Consider the following 7,500-nt stretch of genomic DNA (forward strand, 5'->3'; position numbering starts at 1 on the left):
ATACATATATATATATATATATACATATATACATATATATACATATGTAAATACACATACATAAACACACACCCATGTATCTACCCTATCCACACTCAATACTGACTAGTAGGCAAACGCAAACAAACTAACGTTCCCAGAAAAAAATCCATAGGCTGTCCTGAGCAACTCGCAATCAGCCTGAGCTCCGGGGAAGTGGCGGAGCAAATACACATCCGAAATGACCTTCGATGATGCCGGACAGATTCATTTTATCCGTTTGTGAAGGCGCGACTGCCAAGATGATTCTGTTTTATGGGAAAGTAAGTCAATAAATGATGAGAAACAATAGTAATTTGATAATGATGATGGTGATAATGGCAATGATAATGGTAATAATGGTGACAATGATAATAATGATGACAATGATAATATTGAGAATGATTATAACGATAACGATAATAATGATGATAATGATAATAATAATGTTAACGATGATTAAGATGATAATAGCAATAATGCTAATGATAATATTTTGTTTTGTTTTATTTTTTGTTGTTTGGTGGGTGGGGTTGGTTGTTTTGGGTGGTTGTTCCCCCACGGGGGGGGGGGATAGCAATAATAATAGAAGTAGTAACAACAACAAAAACAGTAACAGTAAAACAGCGGTTTTACGTCACGATCTTTCTCTCAAGGACTAAGTCGATGTTTTTTTTGACAGGGTGTCTTTTGAACACGGACCGTAGGCAGGATTCGAACCCTTTCGTTTGAAAACCCTCCTAGCCCTCAACTGCGTGCGTTACTACTACACCCCGAGGCCCTAATACACCATAATAGTAAGACTAACGATAATAACATTTCTAGAAATATAAACGGACATCATTATCAAAAGCTATTGTCCTCATTATTTTGCGATTCTGATGACTGAACGGTAACGCTGATGATGCTCGTATCGATAACGTTCATTTCCTTGAACATGCGAGCAGGAGAGCGCGCCCGTTGCAGCAGACGAGGATTTCCCCGCCGCCCAGCCCGCGTCCGGCAAAAGAGTGATGTATTGCCTGGCCTCGCCCGTTGTGATGTATCTGCATAAAAAATGGACTCCCCAAAAATCCGACAGAGCTTCCCGGCGACCATCAAGCCCGGCTCGGCACGGACGCAGCACTCAGGACTCTAGCTGGAAGCAATTTCAGTCCACGGTCTTTATTACCGTGGCCTGAGGTGGCTGAGGTAGACGAATGGGGTTTGTGGAGAGGGAGTGCGTCTGACCCGCCTGTGCTACGGCTGGGTATGTGCTCGTTGTTCTCATTTTGCTGAGCGGTTTTCCTGTATTGGTTTTGCTTTATTTTTTTTATTTATTTATTTTTTTCTTATGTCATTTTGCGTTATTTTGTTTGTCCTTTGGTGTTGTTATTCTTTGTCTTTTCTGATGTCATTTTGCGTTATTTTGTTTGTCCTTTGGTGTCATTCTCCTTTGTCCTCTTTTTGTCATCTTGCGGTTTTTTTCTGATTCGCTATTTTGCATTATTCTACTTTTTACTTTTTTTTCTTTAGTTTGCCTTAGCGCTTCCTCTCCGAGCTATGCCATGGACCCGCCTCCGCTACAGACTGGCGAGCCCGAATATGATATTCCAGAATGCAGTCCAAAGTAACCGCCGACCCATTACATCAAAGGATACGCAAGCGGAAGAGAAATGGCCCAATGGGTAAGCGCGCCATGTGTTTATATATGTGTATTAAATGGCGGTCGCACAGGTGGTCAAAAGCTCGGGTCCAGTAGGTAAGGACAAGCAGGAGCAGGCGGTAGAATAGCAGAATGAGTTTATGAACCCAGATAAGGGCCTGAGTCGTGAGCAGGGCCGGCGAGGGACCTGAGGCCAGCCACAGCGGCAACAGGGTCAACAGAGCCAGCAAACGAGGTCAGGGCCGCTGGTGCAAGGGCGAGCGGGACGGCGACAGGGGGCGAGGAACAATGACGCCGAGTTTATGAGGTCGCGTAATGGACGCATCATTCATGGCACCACCACAGCTGTACTTTATCACCGAGGAGGGGGGGGGGCAGGCGCGGCCTCTCTACCCCTCGCCCTCCCTTTCCCTTCCCTCTCACACCCTACCCCTCCCTCGCTCCCTCCCTCACCCTCCCTCACCCCTCCCTCCCTCCCTTTCCCTTTCACCCCCCTTCCCTCATCCTCTCACCCCTCACCCCTCTCTCCCTCATCCTCTCACCCCCACCCCTTCCTCCCTCCCTCGCCACCCCCCTTAACCTCTTACCCCTCGCCACCCCCCTTAACCTCTTACCCCTCACCCCTACCTCCCTCCCTTTCCCTTTCATCCCTCCCTCCCTCACCTTCTCACCTCTCACACCTCCCTCCCCCACTCTCTCACCCCTCAACCTTTCCTCTCTCTCCGTTTCACCCCTCCCTCCCTCACCTTCTCACTCCTCACCTCTCCAACTCCCTCACCCTCTCACTCCTCACCCCTCCCTCCCTCCCTTTCCCTTTCACCCTTCCCTCCATCACCCTCTCACTTCCTACCCCTCCCTCCCTCGCCCCTCATTCAACCCTCACCCCTCCCTCCCTCTTGCCCCTCCCCCCTTCCCCTCTCCACTGGCCATAACCATACTTCGTGCTGCTCCTTTATGCGGTCGTGATTGCAACTTCACTTTGTTTATGGCAACATGATGCCGAGGGCGAGAAATCCGCCCTTATGGCGTGTCGGCCGAGGGTGGAGGCGGTGGTGTGGAGATGGTGTGTCATGCAACAACACTGCAGTTGTGGTGCATGTGTTGTTGGGTCGGTGGATAAGCTTGTGTTGTGGATTGTGTGTTTGTTTATGTGTGTGTTTGTGTAAGTTTTTTTTTTTTTTTTTTTGTATGTATGCATGCGGGTGTATGTGTGTGTGTGTGTGTGTGTGTACTTGTGTGTGTGTTTGTGTGTGTATGTGTTCAAATAGTACCTATCCTGGTAGTCATCGGCTGTAAAAAGTAAATATTTCAGGACATGAAAGTATTAAGGATATTTTTATTTGTATGGAGACCCATGAATGGCGGTGCATAGCGTTCGGTCTATGTGTCTTTTGGTAGCTTTTGGTTTTGAATTTTAGATTTACTTTTGGGAACTTTGCTTGTGTTGGCGGATGTGAGTGCATATACACGTGTGTGATGTGTGTGTGTGTGTGTGTGTGTGTGTGTGTGTGTGCGTGTGTGTATGAATGTGTGTAGGTAAATAAGTACCTATAATATTTTCATTATTTCCCATTTAATTAACTGCATAGTACATTCAAATACCATCGTCCATTCATGCGAAAATAGTAGATTGTGATTTCGTGAATTCTCCAAGTTGCGCATTAGTTAGCATGTGGAAAGGAGACCTTTTTTATGCGTGCTGATACCAGAGGTTAGCGTGTAATCTTATGCAGTAAACTTGGCTTATGTGACGCCTGTTTGTTCAGTGTTGTTGATGTTTGGTAGTGTGTATGTGTGTGTGTGTGTGTGTGTGTGTGTGTGCGGATGGGTGTGTTTGTGAATGGGGGAGGGGGGAGGTGGGGACGGTGCTTGTGTGTAAGGGGGTTGTGTATGAGTGTATGCGTATGTGGGAGAGGGGGTTATATATATATGTGGGTGGGGAGATACAAGAGTGTTTGTTTGTAGTAGTAGATCGAAACTGAAAATACATGTTTTGTCTTTAGATAACATTAGCCAGGTTTCCTTACTGTTCAAGGACGCTGATGCATTCCCTTGTATCACGAAGCTATTGCCAATGCTAGCCTTCTGATACGAAGGGCTTTCATCAACTTAGTCCTATAATCCCGGATTTGTTGTGATGGGGAAAGGCATTTCGCACAAGGCAGAACAGAAGAGAAAGAAAAAGAAATTTAAAAATGAGGCTAAGAATCACTAAGAATAGATTCCTTCCTCTGGGAACTGAAGCTGATGAAGTGTGGATCCCATATTAAAGGTGTATTGTATCTTGATACAGTCGGTTGGAATTCGATGCTGAAATATTTAAGTTCATGAAGGACGTTGCCACCAGTCTGTTTTATAACACGGGGAGCTCGTATGTGAATCTTGTTTGGCTGTAAGTGGATGCCTCATTGGATATTTTGCGTGTGTGTGTGTGTGTGCGTGTGTGTGTGTGTGTGTGCATGTGTGTGTGTGTGTGTGTGTGTGTGTGTGTGTGTGTGTGTGTGTGTGTGCATGTGTGTGTGTGTGTGTGTGTGTGTGTGTGCATGTGTGTGTGTGTGTGTGTGTGTGTGTGTGTGTGTGAAACTGATTCAACATTTTTAGCGGATTCTATCGACATCAGGTTTTAGAAATGAAAGGACATTTCTTCTAACGAATCATGTCTCAAAACCAGAAAGAGTCCGCGTGTGACATGAAGAAGATATAACGAAAGGAATTCTTATTCCAGAAAATCCGATAAGCTTCGTTATATTTATTACCTGAATACTTCTTCCTGTCACAATTCGTTTTACGTTGGGTACAGAAAAAGGAGAGGAGCCATATGCCTTTTTTTTTTTTTTTTTTTTTTTTTTTGCCCTTGTTTTTATCCTTATCCGGGCACAGCTTGGAACGAAATTGTTGAGTATCTGGATCCTGGCTTTGCTATGAACTTTCCGGCCCGGCTGAAATGTTTAGATAAATGTTTCGCGTTTTGCTTTTTTGTGTGTCGCCTGTGAGCTAGAGTAAAATGTGTTTGTTTAGTTTCCTACATACACATTGTGTGTGTGTGCGTGTGTGTGTGTGTGTGTGGGTGGGTGGGTGGGTGGGTGGGTGGGTGGGTGAGTGGGTGGGTAGGTGTATGTGTATGCTGCTTACAGTATCAGGCGTTGGATCTCGCTCTCTCTCTCTCTCTCTCTCTCTCTCTCTCTCTCTCTCTCTCTCTCTCTCTCTCTCTCTCTCTCTCTCTCTCTCTCTCTATCTCTCTCTCTCTCTCTCTCTCTCTCTCTTCTCTCTCTCTCTCTCTCTCTCTCTCTCTCTCTCTCTCTCTCTCTCTCTCTCTCTCTCTCTCTCTCTCTCTCTCTCTCTCTCTCTCTCTCTCTCTCTCTCTCTCTCTCTTCCTCTTTAATACCAAGGGGACGCATGGTTGCATGTGTGCATATGATATTTGAACCCACGTTCATTCCGACTACGCTAAATAACATACAACATTTTCATTTTTTTAAATTTCTAGAATTATAATCCTCGCCACTAATATTCACCTGTCAGGAACTTGAGACATATATACCCAGGACTTGTTTCAGGAACAGAGATAAAATACAGAGTTTAGCGAAGAAAAAGAATACATTAAATGGTTCCCTGTCTGTGGTTGACAGGTCCCCACATCTTTAACAACAAAACTTAAACAGAGGGAGGTGGGTGTTCCCCTTCATTCAACTTTCTGCTCGGATAGTTACGTGTCCAACTTTCCTAACATATTTCTTTGCTGACACTTGGATAAGACTTATTTGTAAATCTTTATATATTTTTTTCCTTCCGGAGAATTAACATCATATTTGCAGTTTGTTTGTTTTTTTGTTTGTTTGTTTGTTTCCATTCTTTTTCTTTTTTCTTTTTCTTCCTTTCTTTTTTTTAAGAGGCGAAGAGTCACGGCACCTGGCATTTAACAACACGTACTCCAGTCTTAGTGTCTCAAGTGCATAATGTTCACAAATCGCTGACAAATGTCGGAGATTTATACGTTTAATACTCAAACTCCCTGACAGAGAAAAGTAATTGCAGAGTTTAAATCACACGAGGCAAAGTGGGGAGTGGGAAAGGGCATAAGTGGAGTTTTTTTTTTTTTTTTTTTTTTTTTTTTTTTTGGGGGGTGGGCATTACTTTTAAGGGAGGGAGATACATCACTAGGGTGGGGGTGGGGGTGGGTGTGGGCGTGGGGGTGAGACACTGGACTTATAAAAAAGAGGAAGTCAAAAATAAGAGGCATTCGATTCTAGTTATTTCTAGTTGATAAATGGTCGGGGTTTGGGTTAAACTTTCGTTATAGGGAGAGGAGAGTAACGGCTTAGAGTTATTTTATTAATCATTAAGGAATACGAGTGGATGTGAAGTGTAGTTAGTCCGTGTATCAAGATTAATTGGATATGATTTTTTTATTCAATGATCAATCCGTCTATTAAAGTTAACCTCCGGGGCAATTATAGTGGAGTAATTGCTTTTCAAATCATGGCTTTATAATAAAAATCTGTTTTATGATAAAAAAAAAGAATTAATGAAAGATTCTTTTATAAATTGAAAAATATCTATAGTGAATATCTTTATAGCATAACCTTCATAGTGAAAATTTACTTGACGTATAGTGAAAACGCTTATAATAAACGCGTCTTCATAGTAAAAAAAAAAAAAAAAAAAAAAAAAATCTTGTTGGCAAAATTCTTTATAGTGAAAGCATATCACGAGTGCCTTAGAGATGAAGAGAGTATATGACAGAGTGCTGATTCTGAAGCTGGAAATTAGAAGGGTGACGACGAGTGCCATCAGTGCCTGTGCCCTGAAAGGAGGGAGCGAGATGGAAGAGAAAGGAAAATTCCTGAAATACGTTTACTGAAGGGATAGTGAGAATACGCAAGAACAACTCAGGTAGGACGGATAGGAGACAAAGCAAGAGAGATTGAGATGTTTTGGGCATGGGCAAAGAAGGAGTATAGTGGGAGAAGGATGCTGGGGACGGAATCACCAGGCAGGAGGAGGAGAGGAAGACCAAAGAGGTAGAATAAGTATGTGATTAGGGAAGATAAGTAGGTGGTTTATCTAACAGAGGAAGATGCAGGAGACAAGACGGAGCAGCCAAGAGGAAAAGATTATCATTTTTTTATAGTGAAAAATCCCTTTTTATAGTGAAAATCTTCTTTCTCAAGACAATTACCTTTATGATGAAAAACATTTTTATAGTGAAAATATACTTTCTCATGAATATCATCTTTATAGTCAAAAGTGGACATCTGTGTGTGTGTGTGCGTGTGTGTGAGTTTGTGTGTGCGCGTGTGTGTATGTGTGTGTATGTATGTGACTGTGTGTGTGTGTTTTTGTAACTTCATTTCCCTAAGTCATGTATCTTGTACGGAAATTTGGCTATTTTATTATCTGGATGGGTGGCTTCGTCTTGGCGTTCCCTTCAGTTTAATTATCTTTAATTATTCGACGTACTCTTATTATTTCATGTTTATCTGGGTGTAGTTCTGTAACCAAGTCTTCGGGGGTTTTCCAAGTTGTAAACTGTTAAAGAATTCAAGAGACAGGCAGAGTGAGTGAGTGAGTGAGAGATGTAAATGAATAAGAGAGAGAGAGGGGGGGGAAGGTAGAGAGAGAGGTGGGGAGGGAGAAAGAGAGAGAGAAAGAGAAAGAGTGAGTGAGAGAGCGAGAGAGAGAGAGAGAGAGAGAGAGAGAGAGAGAGAGAGAGAGAGAGAGAGAGCGAAAGAGAGAGAGAGGGGGGGGGAGAGAGAGAGCGAGAGAGAGAGAGAGGGAGAGAGAGAGAGAAAGAGAAAGAGTGAGTGAGAGAGCGAGAGAGAGAGAGAGAGAGAGAG

Source organism: Penaeus japonicus, unplaced genomic scaffold (assembly GCF_977035675.1).
Source record: "Penaeus japonicus unplaced genomic scaffold, GWHDUDI00000001_assembly GWHDUDI00000036, whole genome shotgun sequence".
In the NCBI taxonomy this organism is placed as follows: domain Eukaryota; kingdom Metazoa; phylum Arthropoda; class Malacostraca; order Decapoda; family Penaeidae; genus Penaeus; species Penaeus japonicus.